Below are 16,357 nucleotides of genomic sequence, written 5' to 3'. Positions count from 1 at the left end.
TGAGGAGTCGGAGCAGGAAAAGATGCCGGTGGTGGCATCATGTGACACTGTATCATTCCTGTCTGATGGGGCAGAGCACTGACAGATCTGTGATGTCTGGTGCATGCACAGATCTGGGAGGAGTGCGACTGCTCAGCACGACAGCTCATGGGCATTCTTTGCGGAGTTTGGGGAGAATGAAGGGACCTGGCAGGGCTTCTTATTCCAGGAAGCAGAAGATGGGGAAGGCAGGGGGTGTGTGTGTGTGTGTGTTAAATATTACTTGAAGGCTGAAGGAAAGGCAATCGATACACTTTCTTGGTTAGGTGATTTCTACTTTTTCAGGCACTTTTTTTTTTTAATGCACTGCTGGGCGGAGTAATATAAGAAAACCCTGAATTATTCTCTGTAGTGGTGCTTTTTGCTGCTCTCCTTTCTATTTAACTTGATGAGGTTCTTGAGAGAGGAAATAAGCTTATCTTCCTAGTCTCAAGTGAGGGAAGGGGGGAGCTTATTTATTCCTCACTTTGTTGGGGAGAGGGGAGAATTTCTTCCTATGCTAATTCTTTGAAGATAATTTGATTGGTATCAAACCACAAACTTGGTAAGGTCTCATTGACACTGTGGGATGACCTCCTGAATTTGGTACTACACAGCTTTATAATAGCACGGTGTGTAGGTGTGGGTTTTCTTGAAATCAATACTTGATTGATGGCAGCCAGGTTACACACAGAACACATTTTATTCAGGCTCCCTTTTCAGAGACATTCACATAAGAATGGATGTGCTAATGAACAGGTAAGTTATCCTGCTCTGTGAGAGTTGTAAGACACAGATTTACTTGAATTGGATAAGTTATGAATGCTTATGAATTCCTAGTGGCATCCATTTCCTTTCGACTAGCACAGTTCAACTTATTGCATGTTGTCTGACTGACCCTGCCAGCAGACAGGGAAGGGACTGCACAGTAGTGCTGCAGTGGGGCTGAGAGGAATGCTCACCTATATGGGGGACTGGTAAGAGAAGTGGTCAGAACGAAGTGACATGGATATGCATCAGAGTAAAGCATAAATTAACTGAACAATTGGGCAGAAGTAATGGATATATCCCACAGAGATGAAAGGTGAAAAATTACACAGGACTGAGGGGTGGGATGCTATCACAAGGTGGCTTGGTTCCAATCAGTAGTTTTCACTCACATTTCAAGTGTGTAGTGTGAACACAAAATGGCTCCCACCACTCCCCTTTGCTGTTTGTTACACTGTTTACTGACTGGTGTAAACATAAGTGGTCACAAAAAATGCAGTCCTGATCCATTAGAAGCACCCAGGAAAAAAAGCATTTCATGTCCCTGTGAACCTTTCATCATAAGATCTTACAGCAAGTTCCCAAGAGCAGAAAAGCTCAGAACAGGTGGGCTTTTTTTGCCATTTCACATTGCTGGGGTGCTGAGAGATGTTAAGTACCTGGTTTTAGCTGCAGAGGCTTGAGCACAACTCAGACCAACTCTGACTTAGCAAAATGAGACCCCTCCTTCGCTGACATAATGGCTTGAAAGAAGAAGCAAGAAAAGAAAGCTGCTTTGACTATATTTTAATCTTAGTTTAGAGTGAGTAGATAATGGGAACATAAAGAAATTATTAATGAACGTGTGTATGGAGAGGAAGCAGTCAAACAAGGTAGGCTAGGAAGAGGTGGTGGGATTAAAGTGATGAGATGATTTTCTTCTAGCTGTGACAATAAACTGCCCAACAAAAGCATAAAGGAAGCATAGAGTGGTGTGATTGGAATAGATACACACATGGGCCATTTCTAATCCTGCTGCCCTAAGTAATGAGAGTAACAAAAATTCAGCAGTGCAGATGTACAGAATTGACAAGCTGGTGGGGACTCGTTGCCTCCCAAGGCATCTAACACCACTTGCTCCTCAGGGAATTCCACCAGACAGCTCTGGGTTGCAGTGTCAGTCAGGGCACCGCTGCCTCGCGGGTCTCTGCACGACAATTTGTCACATGGCCAGGGTGCACTCTCAGAAAAAGGCCCAGGCACTGACCCGGCTGGAGAAGTACTTCACCAGATTGTGCTGATGAGAACATCCAGACTGGCCAACCAACTATTAAGAGAAATGAGTAGGGTTTTTCCTGCCTTTGAGGAAGAATCCTTGCTTGTCGCTTTCAATTAGCCAAATTATAGTTGTCATTGTGTTTGCAGCTCATTAAATACCAGGAATCTGCTTCAAATAGTATGGGCAAATCAAAGAGACAGTCTTGATAAGATTCTTTCTTTTAACCAGAAAAAATATAGCTTCTCTTCTGTCATGACACTTCACTGAATCAAACCTTTGTTTCATCCAACCTCATTTTTCCCCTGCATTACACCTTTCTGCTAATATCTAAGGACTTCAGTGGAGCTGTTCTCAGGAAAGAAAGAAAAAAATAAAGTAAGATCAATAGATGGACAGGCATACTGACCTCTCTGTCTTGCAGCTAAAATGTTTGAGTACTGCATAGCAGCTATCATAGAGGCTTTAGTTCAAATACAGTGACAAAATGTCAATATGACAAAAACACCTTTCCACCTTTCCATATTGGTCATATTTTTTCTTGCTTTGCTGTTTCTCTAAAGGAAATACAGATTCAAAGCTACTTAGATTATAAACAATTCACTGTAAAGCACATGTTTATATACAAAAAGCACAGGAACAGTCTGTAAATAAAATTTACAGACCTGTTTGAATTCTACATTAAAGTCTTACTCCAGCCATAGCAACTGTTGGTAACAGATACATTTCAACTACTCTTCTTAAATATTTTGTTATGGTAAGTCTTTGGCATCTTAATCAAGGGTGTGGATCCCCTTGTACTCAGCACAAATGCAGAACAAAAGGATGGAGAGTTCACAGCACAGATATAAGGTCAGATGGAGTGGACAATAAATGGGCAAATATATGGAACCAATGAAATCATAATGATCTGTGTACAATGTCCTGGTCTCAGCACCCTGGTGGCTTAGTCCCTTTCTTTTCTTTTATCAGCATCATAAAAAAGCAGGGTTCTTTAAGGTAGCTAGTGAAACCAGTTAATAAAAGCCTTGTGCACGCCTTCAATAAACTCCATTAAAGCAGGAAAAGCAGTGTCAGAGAAAACCTGGTGTTGTTAATTTCCTTAGCTTTCCTCAAAAAGCAGAGACAGTGCAGGGTCATAGGAAGATCACCTCAAGGGGCTGTCCATTTTGGTGGGGACAGGGATGGTGTTACTCAGAGCATGGGCACAGAAAAAGGCAGAAAGAAGGGAAAAGGGAGCCCAGAATCAAATTCAGGGAGGAAGGCCAAGTGGGAGCAGTTGGAGACATGGAAGACAGACAACATATGGCAATAATATTGCAGGGGATGGAAACAAAATGCTGTGTTGTTTAATAGAGGGCAAAGAGCACAGAGGAGAGAGGTCAGGTGGGGCAGACACTGAATAGAAGCTCAACTCTTCCAGTACATTTGAATCTAAAGCAAAGAAAGGCACACAAGAAGATGTGTGCAAGGACATTAATCACAAATGCTTCTACATTGCATAAGATCCTGGGAGAAATATAGCTATGCCTATGTAAGATGCTCTCACCCCTGTATCTCTGTTATTAAATACAAACACACTGTTTACTCTCTCTTTCCCTTAGAAATATCAAGGCACCCTGGGGAAATACAGTTAAGCTTTTATAAAATCATCAGCATGCTGCTTGGTAATTTTATTCCCATCTAAGTCCTGCTATGTGGTTAAAGCTGGGCCATATGCTTCCTGTTAAAGCAGAACACTGTGTCCCACCTTGAAAGACACACCACATCCAAGTCTCCACAAACTAATAGGTTTGAAAAGGCAGCAAATCTGGGACCTACATGACACTGGGCCACTTGTTTATAGGTCTTGCAAATGTGCAAATAAGATACGTCCTTGTCAATAAAACACATTTCAATCTGATTTTCTCCAGTGAAGAAAAGTAAGACACACAGAAAAAGAAATGCTTTTTGGTGCCTGAATGTCTATCGGTTCATTTTCAAAATCTGCTTTTATTTATCCTCTGGTTTTCATTGATCTCTGGCGATAAACACGCCAGCTGAGAGAACTTAGTTCTAACAGACAGTTTTTCTTCCCTCTGCCAGAAGTGATCTGGTTTCCTATGAGCCGTGCTTGGGAGTCTTCAGTCAAGCTGAAATATATCTCAATTCAGTGGATTATAACCAAATTAAATACAGCTTTGCTACAAAAGATTTATTCTTTTTTAGGGTCTTCAAAATGATTTTTTTCATTCCTTTTCTTTCTAAAACGCACAGGTTTATTGACAGCATGTGTCGTTGTCTGAAATCCAACACGTTTCTTACTGCACCTTATTATGAATCCCTTCTCTCATCTTTCTTGGCTGAGCATCTCCCCACCTGCCTGCTTTCTCCTTTGTCTCCTGTTTCCAGACCCAAACCTTCCTCCACCACCCTGTTGGCATGGGCATCTTTGTGTGCTCAGATCTACACGTCCCCAGCATGGGACAGAACCACTCTGAACACATCTGTGAGGCCTTACCAGTGTCCCAGAAACCCCACAGTGATTTTCAGCTGGACTTTGTGGGTTCCTAGGCCACCTCTGGTTTGCTGCTGCTGCTGCTGCTGAATCCCTTTTCCTAGGATGTTTTTCTTTCCCAGCTTATTTCCTCCTGAGCCTCCCTGTGTACATTTGGGTAATTTTTTCTGACAGAAAGCATCGCAGAGGCAGCTCTCATTCAACCCGAGGAGCTGAAAAATCCCTTTTACAGCATAAGAATTAATTCAGTAGGAAATCCCAAGAAGCAACCAATTTAAACGTTGTTTAATTAAGGAAAAGGGCTTCTCTTACCTTAGATTTGATGCATCCACATACCCCAAACACACAGTCAGGGGTTGAAATGCCTTGATAGGGCATACAGAGCATGCCACATTTGCGTTGTCAATACTGGCACTTTTCATGTGAAACAGTGGGTGCAGTGAGACTACTAAGTCACACTTCTCTATTTGCATACCAATACTTCTGAGTTTTCACACCAGGACTTCTGAATTTCCCCTATGACTAAGGCACGAAAAGCATAGGTACATGCCAGAGGAAATGCATGTCAAGAATATATTTGTACCTGTGCCTGCTCCATTTGGGTGCTTTTCTCACCTGCAATGAAGCCTCCTAGCCCATTTAAACCGGGAGGCTTACACATCCGTGGTTCAGACACCCCAACATATGAAACAAGGGGTGACTTGAACCTCGACTGAGCTTCGGTGAATCAGGAGTTAGTTGAAAATAATTACCTGTGACCTAGTCTTTACCTCATTGGAGCCAGTATCTTGAACCACAAAGGGGACAAGGATTTGTAGAGAAGTGATTATATTTGAAACTTTGTTGCCATTATTGTTCCGTTGGTTAATATTATTCGTAGCATAAACCAAATTTATTTCACTTGGTAATGGTGAAACAATGCATTTATAAATAATGCTCAACACCTTATGTAAAAATACTTAACACTGAAAAAGAAAAACTCCATGAAATTTTACCTTTCCTGAAATTCAATCTCCTGTCATTACAGAAATTCACTTTTAACATTGTGGTAAAGACGCAGCAAGCAAAGCAGTACAACTGTTATTAACAGGTGAGGGAAACCTTCCTATGACACCGCTTCACTTTTAAGTAGGAAACAATTTCTACTCAGAACTAAACTGCCTGCTTCTGCTAATTTAGCACCAGCAATCTAAATATCCTTTGATGGGGCCTAATGGGTCTTTTTGTATGCAAATTCGAGCACGAAAGTGAAAGTGCTTTATAGCACACGCAGCCAGGTGCATTGAGTATCCCCTGTCTCTGGGGCACCTTGGATCCTGAAGTCCTGGCGCAGCCAGGTGTGGAAAGCGCTGCCTCACCACTTGGCTAGCAGGGCCAATGACCAGGATACCCCAATCCCGGCCTCACGGTGAGCAGTGGAAGGGTTGCTGCTCACAAGGAGGAGGAGGAGGACATGGGACCAGACGGCGGTTGTTTAACTTGGCCGTCCTCACCTCCCGCGCAGCCAGTCTCGCTGCCAGCATCCAGTCGTTCCCACAGTAAGCCTGGTCTTAGGCTGGGATGCTTGCATTCAGTTATTAATTTGGATGTAACTGAAGTTTTCCTGAGGAGTTCGAGCCACGGCACAAGAAGCACATATTTCAGCTTTCAGCCGGGGCAGGAGTGAAGCAGGATTTCTCTGGCAGGGGGAACAAGGCAGTGGTTTTGCCTTTGGCCTGTCTCTTGACTGGATGGTGGGGGCTGGTGGCAAGGGGAGGTGGGTTCTTCACAGAAACCCACAGGAATCTCCTCGTGGAAAGCCTTTGGCTGCCTAAGACACTGGGCTTGGGCCAGGTACCCTGGAAGTGAAACCAGCTACTTAAGAGTTTCATAGCCTTCTTTATGTTCATTTGTAAAGCAGTTCGCGAGAGGTGAGTTAACATTTACCCCCCTCCACAGAGAGCAGAAGCGAGCAGATGTGTCTAAAAGCACCTGGCAAATTAACGACAAAAATCTAAAGAGAAGCAGCGGCCTCTCATTCACAGGCCATGTCTGGGCAAAAAAGAAAAAAAAAAGGAAAAAAAGAATATTAAATACATGAAAGGTAACAAAAGCACATCTGTCTGTAAAATTGTTTTCATAGGATCACTGAGCTGTGACTGCAGCTGATGTTGTTTAAGTCTGTGAGCAGACACTGCCATGAGCTCTCCTGCCCTGAGGAACCACATCAAAAAGATTCATTTGGGCAGAAGGGAAGATGGCTTAGATGCTGAGAACCTGACTTCATTTCTTATTTCAGGGTGACATAAACCTTCAGAGGTCTGTATCAGTTAGATCACAACTTGTTAATGATGTGGTAAGTCACCACATCTCCATTTTGTCTAAGAGATGTAGAAGTCAAATTAGTGCTCTGCTTTACTGCTCCTTGAAGAAAAACAAGAATATTTTAATCTGTTTCAAAAATGGAGTATCAAACCCACTACTTTTATAAAAAATAATTAGTAGACTTATGTCCTTGCTCAAAGCCGTGTAACACACAGCATGTATCACACACACAGAGCAAAAAATAATAATACAAAATAATGCAGCCAAACAAATGCAAAGTAACATCACCAATGGCTCTGAGGGAAATGCTTATCAAAATCACTCCTAGAAAAAGAGCCTGTGGCTGCTCTGCTTTTTATTACCAGAGAAGACTTCGGTGGCAGCAGAGCGAACCACGGTTGTATTTGTTGCGTAGTTGCCCTGTGGTACCTACAGCCTTATGTCGCTAATTCACGAGTGGCGATAGCACGCAGCTCAAGCTAATGCACCCTTGCAGCAGCAGCAGAAGCACTCCTGCAGAGCCGAAGGGATAACTTCGTTAGCTCAGCCAGCAGAGGGAACTGCTAATCAGCACTAATTGCTCACACAGGGCTAGCACATATCCTACCAAGCTCAGTAAATACCCGGTAAGTCATGGCACTTCACACTTTCTATGCTGTGTCTGACTGCAGATGACCCTGCAGATTCCAGCACCTCGATCTCCCTCCGAAACTCTCCTCCAGGCCTCCATTTCCCCTCACTTTGACCTTACAGCTTTCTCCCGGAAGGAGGGCGAGCTCCCAAGAGGTTTTGGCACAATGGCATTTCTGTCTCTTTCTGGTCAATTGAGTGCTCAGATAAATTAAAATCCTGCCTGAAACACACAAATTCTTTCCCTCCCACTTGTCCTCTCATTCTCCCCTAGTTCTGCTCCTGTCCCAGATATTTTCTGCTAAGCAGCAGCTGTACAAAGCAAGGGTTAAATCAGGTAGCTCATATTTAGGTTCAACTAAGCAAAACCAGAGACAGGTTTGACCCACACTGACTGGCTTCACAACTAGGCTGTGATCTTGCACTGCAGTGCCAGAGCCACAACACCACAGCCAGTGCCTGGGTGGGTACCGCTCCTCAAGAGTACCCCTTGGAATTGCTCGGAGCTTTCCACAGAGGAAACACACACATAAGTAACAACAGTTACTTCAAAAAGCTCTGTGGTTATCAACAGCTAGTCAAGGTATGGCTTGATTGCATCCTCTTCCTCACCTCACCCCAGGCTGAGCCAGTGTGCTTTGTACCTTCCAACATGAAGTACTTCCCAGTGATATCAATTTGCTTCCAAGAAGGCAAACAAAAGCAATCCCTTATGCCATTTGTTACAGCAGTCCAACTTGCTTTCTTTAGTCCTCATCCTGGTGTTTTATTTCTCCAAACTAGAGAAAATAAAAGGTGCTGCAATGCCTCCTCCCTGCCAACAGCTATAGCTCCCATTCCAGCAGGAGCAACCCCACCAGCTCAGCTGTGCAAGATAGAGTGGGAAATGAAAAATCCTCCATCAAACATAAGCACTCCAAAGGGGATCCACTGGGGTGAGAACAAAGAAGGCATGCAGTAAAAACCTCATTAAACAGCTTCTGATGATCTTATATCTTGTAGGGCAGTGAGAGGAGCTGAAGGCAAGTCTCTTATACCCATCACCTGTGGGCCACCAATATCCTTTTCATGGCCAGCGAGCAGCTGGAGCACAGCCTGTGTCAACCACACCTCTGTTGCAGAGGCCATGTAGAAACCCATATGGCACCTCCCTGACACCTCATTTCCTGCACCCCAAACATCCTAAGGAAAGGCTTGGGTAGCTGAAGACCCGGCCTGCTGCATTCACATAAAATCAGCAGGGGAGTCTCGTTTGCAGGAATACAATGAATTAAACTGGATGAGGTCCAGGACTCAAGTTACACTAATTATGGGTTTAAAATTAATGTAACACTAAACACCTGCTTCTTTCCAGCCTTAGAAAGATGCCTTAGAAGGGTGTTATGTCTAATTTCTGCTTTTACAACCTTGAGAGGAAGGTGCTTTTACCATGTGAAATTAATTGCTTAGATGCCCTCCCTGGGCTCTCACATGGAAATCTGAGCTTTTGAAAAAATGAGGGAGTGAAAAGACAACAGCTGTAAGATGAAACCCATGATAGAATAAAGGCAGCACCTTACTGAATTAATTTTACTTTTCCCTGTAATACATCCCTGGTTGGCATCTCTGCTTAACCCTTCCTTTTCTGTTACAATTTATTTTCCAAAAACCTCAAAACTTTTCCAGTCTGGATTTTTTTTTTTTCATGTTTAAACAAAACTAGTTAGGATACACAAAAAGCTGTACAAGCTCAGGACTGCTGAACTCGGCCTACCCCCATCTCGCACTCTCCAAGGGAGTCTGTCTCTCTCTTTTCTGGAGTACCTGTGTGGCACAGACCCATCCTCCTCTTCCAGGTACCCTTTGTCCCAGCATGTCTGTCACCAGCTAAGCAGCAGCCCTGCCTGTGCATACGGCTTGGGAGCACAAGCAAAGCCACCCATATAGCATTGCAGCTGGAGAAAAATTCTTTAGGGGACCACATGCTCCAAAATGGTTTCTGGGAACACCTGTGACTGCAGTCTGGTGATACACTTCCTTTGCTTGCATCATGTGGCAAAGTGCATGTTCCTTCCTCTCTTACCTGGCCTGGCATGCAGGTCCCTCTCCATCTATCTCATGGCCTTTTTGGAAGGGCATAGAGGGGAGACATAACCATTCCTGCTCACCAGTCTTTAAAAGTTCTGTAACTTGTGCACAGCCATAGGAAAATCAACTCCCAGTGAGACTGGCTCACAGCTTGTAAATATTACTCACCCAGAGCAGTTATCATAGAACAGGGATTTTCAACATGTGCATGCACTGCTATTCTTATTTCTTGCAGCACCTTGTGCTTCCTGCATTTTCAGTGCTGTATTTCCAATTCTCCATGTGCTCTACTGCACCTGAAGGAAGACTCATTTCAGACATCCAACTCTTCGGGCAACTTGGAGCAGCTGCAACTTTATTAAGGAAAATAATTATATATAAGAAACAATTTACTTTTTGATTTGCTAGCTCAGTGAGCTCCTTAGTAAGGTGGGAACAGGGATCAGCCACTTAGTATTTTGAATTTGACCAACTTGGCGTGAAAACAGCACCACTGTTGATGTCTTGGAAGCCACTGGTTCTCCATGGGGCAGTACTTAGAAATTAGAAACCACCTGACAGTCTTGCAAGCATTTTCTTATTAAAAAACCCTCAACCAATAATGAGATAAATCCTCCTTATTCTGTGAGTAGATTTTCCCCAAACTGAATAATATCAGGTCATTGCTTCCCACATCTGCACTAACTGTAAATACCCCTTGTTCCCCCACTACCATATTTTCAATATGTTGTGAGCCCAGAAATATGTCCTTGATAGAAAAGTCAAGCAGTCCAATGACCATCAGTCCTGGGGGAAGGGGAGTGGGGAATCCCCAGACACTGGGATTACAGCTCCAAACAGCTGCATAGAAAGGTGGGAACAGGCCAGCAGGTTTGATCAGAGGAAGTAGCAAATTCCAGAGCCAAGAAGGAAAGAGCCCTGAGTGGCTTAACTCAGGCAAAATAGTTGAACCATTTCATTTTTGTACTTGTTGCTGCTATTTCAGTGCCTCCGTCTGTAACATCTGGTTGCCTTAGATACATGAGGTAACTACGGCAACTAGTTATTACAGGGAGAGGGATAAGAAATAGATCAACATTACTGAATTTGGCAGGCTCTAAAATAGCTTTTCTGTAAAGCAGAGGCAGGTGCAGAGGGTACAACAGCACTGTGGGGCAATGAAAGGCAAGGGTGGCCACAGCAGGGCAACACCCTGGCATTAGGCTGCTTAAGCATCTGGATGCATTCTCTTTAGATCTCCTTGCAGCAGGATTATGGGCCAGAGTACCAAAATACTTGGGATGCTCAAGGGGGTTGCCCAGTATTTGTGTTGGAGCTATCTTCACTCTAAGTCATCCCATCCCCACTACCCTTCCCTCCCCAAACCTCTCCCCCTCAAAAACTAGGAAGCTGTTGGGAAGTACTAGTTGTCTTCCATGGATTTCCAACTAAAGGGGGGATATATGAGGTGAAAAGCTGTAGAGATCAGAATCCCTGCGAGCCTGAACACACGTCCTAATATCAACACTTTAATGGCACAACTGACACCATGCCTGGGTGATGAAATGTACTGTAGTGCACAAAACAGATCATAAAATGATGCACAGTTCTCATTAACTGATAATTTTCGTGCTTTTCAGAATAATTAGTTAATCTGTTGGAAGGTGAGCAGCTTTCAGGCTGGGTTGTCTTGCCTGCAGAAAGTCATTAAAGTGCACTGAAACACCCCAGTGACCTCCTTGCTCCAGACAGTAGGGAGGAGTGGGTGTTCCCAGATTTGAAAGTGAACCATCCAAGACTGCCAGAAAGACATGTTTGTGCCCGAAACGTCTGTCTGACTTTTTTGCTTTTTTTTTTTCTCTTGGCTTGCAGGAAAAGCTGTGTTAATAAATCCTGAATAAAGGATTGCCTGAAAAGCTGGATCTGTGTGCTGTCTGAATATCCTTCACCAGGATTATTCCTGCACAGAAATTTTCCCTACATACCTAGGACAAAGCCTTCATTTCATATTTGACTCAAAACTACAGATATTTACAGAAAGAAGCCAGCACCACTGTTTCATCTAATGTATTTCATAAAAAATATCTCTAAGATCAGGGTGTTACAATAGCCAACCAGCCCTGGCTCTGCAAATGAAAAGCATCATTCACTAATCCTGGCAACACTATAGTCCAGACCACAAAGGGCGCTGCCTTAAAATATTGTTTACATATGAAATCTGAGCGTCTAAACCAGAAAGTCTCCACCTTTTCACCTCAGCAGGCTGCTCGAGGGAAGTCTGCACAGAGTTTTGCTTCCCTTAGGATGTTTTCCTCGTTAAACAGGCTAGTTGGTAACTAACATAAGTTTGTATTTTTCCCAGCAGATTGCCCTCTTGGAATTCTTTGCTATCTATCTTCAGAGATGTGAACTGATTAGATGAACAGAAATGAGATTCAGTCTTGGTAAATGTAAAGTAATACACGCTGGAGGAGTAGCGAGAGCATTTTCAAGCACTGTAAGGACTTTAAACTGACTGCCTCAATTTCATAAAGCGACCCAGGTGGCAATGCACAGCTCAGTGAAAGTCATTACTTACCATGCAATCACAAATGTTGACAATATATGAGAAGGCTTAAAGAATAGGCTGCAAGTAAAAAAAGAAAAAAAAAGAAAATTTTTTAAGACTGTCTCAAATGATTGAGCACTGGGCAGACTATGGTATAATATTATGTATGCACTGATTAAAATATTTCAGAAGTATCACAAGCGTTCATAAAGAATAGGAAGTAAGAATTAATTTCCAATTAAAAAGTGATCTGAAGGAGTGAGACTATATTCTTTAGGAAGCAGAAAACTAGGAGGGGGCCTGAGAGCAAGCATGGGGAATGAGAAATTATCTGGAGATATCAAGAGCCTCTCCTTTCCCTTCTCTGTAATAAAAAGATGGGATATTCAGCAAATTAGAAGGTGGGAAGTTCACAATATCAAGAAGGCAACACTTTTGCACAGTCCGTACATTTTAAAATGCTGTGGAAATTTCTGTGAAAGCAGTCTAGGAGGTTACTGCCTGGATACTCTTTCCTATTTTGTACCTGCACTGCAGATGCTGGAAGGACCATGTGCTGGCTCTCCTGTCATCCCCCATCACTGGCTGAAACCTTAGCCTGAAAGAAACCTGAAAGCCTGAAAGTGGCCACGTAGCAAGATGTATGAGGTCTGGCAGCTGGGAGCTGGGGCATACACTCCACTCCACTTCATTATGGGACTGAAAGCCAGCAACAGAGAGGCAGTAACAAGTATGTGATGAAACAGAGCTGCAGCTGCTGGCTCAGCAAATATAGGTCAGAGCTACAAAACCTTAATCTACGGAGGAAGCGTGAATGTCAAAAACATAATCAGATTCAAGCAGGATTACAAGTTGTGTGGGTAACCAGAGCCCTAGGAGTTCACCCAAATTAACTGATAGGGAATTTATCTCTTCCCGTGTAGATGCAAATGGGACTAAGCAGCAAGACCTTCTGAAAACACAGTGACCTTTTCTGAAACTTTAGAAAAATTGCAAACTTTTTCCACCCAGCAGGCAACATAGTTCCAGAACCTTTCAACAGCGGTGTTGCAATCTCACCTCTGCAGTCTGCTGTTCAGACACTGTCAGCTGGGTGGTGTTTGAAATGGGAGGGCAAGTAGAGAAATGGGGTCACAACACCACAGTTCGGCTTAGAGGAGCAAGTTATTGTTTTGGGGGACACGATCCACAAGAATACCGATGCATCACTGTGTGCTAAACAGGGGTGTGTGTATGTTAAACAGTGAGCATCAGTGTGTGGTAAATAGAAAACAGAGAAGCAATCCAATCCAATGTTAGAAATTACTCAGAAGTCAAATCGCTTTTTACCTGTGGAGAAGTTCCCTTTTGGTAAGTCAAGACAGCTTTATTCCCTGTAAAACTGTTGGAGGTGATTGCCTCACTGTCACCAAATTGCCTGCTAATGTTGCAGCCACTGAGGCAGCTGCAGACGACTGGCAAGGACAGGTTTTCTGCTGTGGGCACGAGGGGTAGAAGGGCTGCTAGCAAAGCAAGTGCTTGGGAGAGGAGCAAAAACGTCAGGTGAGGAAACTTTATGGCTTCTACTTAGAAAGTAAAATACAGGCTTCAATTTTGTGAGGCCTTTCCAAGAGCATTTCTCTCCACATGTGCCATTATTTATGTGTGGGCCAGTTACACAAGCAGTGCTTCTAGGTGCAGGACCCCTAATGATTCCAATGGGAAAGTCATATTTGGGCTGCTTGCAGAATCCAAGAATCCTATGTTGCACATAATATCTTACTGTGACAGCCTTAGAGGGTATAAGCTGCTCTAATCAGACATCCCTTTTGGGAGGGAAAAGACACCCTTCAAGTCTTGCTCTTTGCAGACACACATCTTTCTCACTGTCAGTCTGAAAAGTGACATTGATTCTTTTCTCTGTAGCAGAACCACAATATCTTAATTTGTAGCCACTGGAGCCTATGGCAAAAACTTTTGAGAAAAGAAGTTTAGATTTTCACAGCTGACTTGAAAACTGGAATGAGCACAGGCAGAAGAAGACCTAGTCTACTCAAAATGGCATGAACAAGGTCCACCCATCCTAATGGGATGAAGGTTTAAGCTCTCTCAAGGGGTAGGGTGAAGTAAGGCTGTAACCCCAAGATTAGGCTCTTCTTTATAGTGCCATACGGAGTGGTTTGAACTCTACCCACCCTTGGTCATTCCCTGATATTCGGGACATTAAGCCCTGCTTTAGTCTACACAGGCAGAAGAGCTGCCTGGGCTTTGAGTGATGGGACCTGCATTTTACAGGACTGGATTATTGAGACTGGTTTGAACACAAAGTCACCAAGCAGACTCCTCCATGGCCACGAAGATTCTGAGGCTCACCAGCCTCCTGTGAGACACCAAATGCTTCACCTCAGGTGAGTCAGGTAGTGGGAAAAGATGTTCAGCCAGAAAATCCTTCCGGCACTTTTGTCTTTAAATTTGTATGCATGTAACTTTGGGGAAAACAGAGAAAAAAGTTTTTTCAGAATTAATGCTTTTTCTTTAGAGTTGTATACTGTGTATTTCCTATATACTATTAATATTACTTACCAGCATTGCAATACAACATTCAGTCTTTAACCAACCATGCAACGCCTCTGCTTTCTTAAAAGCAACCCCAAATCTCTTTGTGTTGTTTTCGATAAAGTCTGAATCTGTTCACAAATATTCTACTATGTTTTATCAGTGTGTGATTGCTATTAGTGCAATGAAAGATGATCAGGATATTACCAGGCTACCAATATTTGCTTTAAAAATGTAACTTTTTGTAGTAACTGTGTTACATTTCCATGTTTTTTCTTTTTTTTTTTTTTTGGCTGCAATATGTAGTCCTTGTTCATAAATTTACAGCCTTAATGTTTTCCTTTTTAGTATATGTATATATTTTTTTATATATGCTCTTCACATGTAAGCCAGATTTTAGCCATACATCATATTTTACAGAAATGGCAATGGGATAAAAACCACACAGACATATTTTATCTTTAAAATGTAAAGTGTCATCATTCAGACTCCAAAGTGCAGAGGTTATAGTAGTTATAAAAGGAATAATTTTCTTTGTGCTGAGTTTATTAAGCAGAATGCAATTCTTATTTCAGGAAAGTAGGCCTGAGTTAGACTCAGCAGGGAAAAAAAAAATACTTCCATATAGTACTTTTCAATAGAGTAAATTTTAAGGGATCTTTTTTCTCTATTAAGAAAGGGATTTTTTTTTTTCTTTCAGAATTTCTACTCTTAAAGGCAGCTCAGAAATTAGAAGACTTCTAGGAAATTATTTCAAATGGAGACAACTCTTGTCCCAGTACAACAGGAGTAAGATAAGAAAGCTTTAATTCTAGTACAAAACAGTTTTTGACTTCAAAGGTTTAATTTCTAGCTGGCACAGGACCAGTAAAACCAATAATTTCCTCTTTAGATTATGTTTTCTACTAATTGAATGTCTGTTCTTGTAAAGCAAGTTAGTGAGTGGCACACAGTGCTGGCTGCAGCCCAGCTTGCTGAGCTCCTGAGTTTATCCATTTGGTAAAATACATACTTATGCGCATTGTGTGCATGGAGCCCAAGGTCCCACTGACTTTGTCAGCTGATAAGATCTCATTTTAAGACCATCAGCATCTGTTCGTAAGTTATTATTCCTCCCATTCAGATTTTAGTTATGTTATTTGTTGTGGCTGTTTATCCCCGTTGGGTAAGGATTTCAAAGCAGCTTCAGGGATTTAGATACATTTTCCATTTTGAGTCCATATTTACATTTCCTTGAAGAACCCTGGTCACCCTATTTATAGACCTTTGTTAAGCTCCGTGACCGCAATCCCATGGGCTTTGGGCACAACATTTATACATTTCACTTAAGGATTGGTCAATGGATGATGCAGGCTAAAATACATATTTGAAGAGCACAGGAATAGTATATCTTGTTCTATATAATGCCCTGAAAACGAGAACACAGACTTGAACCATGGCAGCGGTGATCTACTTTAGACAGCAGGGAGAATTATTTAGCTAGAGAGGAAGTGACACATAGGACTATGTTGCCACAGGATGCTGCAGTGTTTCCATCCTCAAAAGCAGTGTGGCCAGCAGGTCAAGGGAAGTGATCCTGTCCCTCTATTCCATGCTGGTGAGACCCCTCCTGAAGTGGGGCATCCATCTCTCAAGTCCCCAACAGGAAGAAAGGTCATTAACTTGTTGGAGCGGGTCCAGAGGAGGCCACCAAGATGATCAGAGGGGTAGAGCACCTTTCCTATGAGGAAAGGCTGAGAGAGTTGGGGTTATTCAG

This window comes from Passer montanus, unplaced genomic scaffold, assembly GCF_014805655.1.
Source record: "Passer montanus isolate IOZ18808 unplaced genomic scaffold, ASM1480565v1 scaffold107, whole genome shotgun sequence".
NCBI lineage: Eukaryota > Metazoa > Chordata > Aves > Passeriformes > Passeridae > Passer > Passer montanus.
This window is presented reverse-complemented; position numbering follows the sequence as displayed.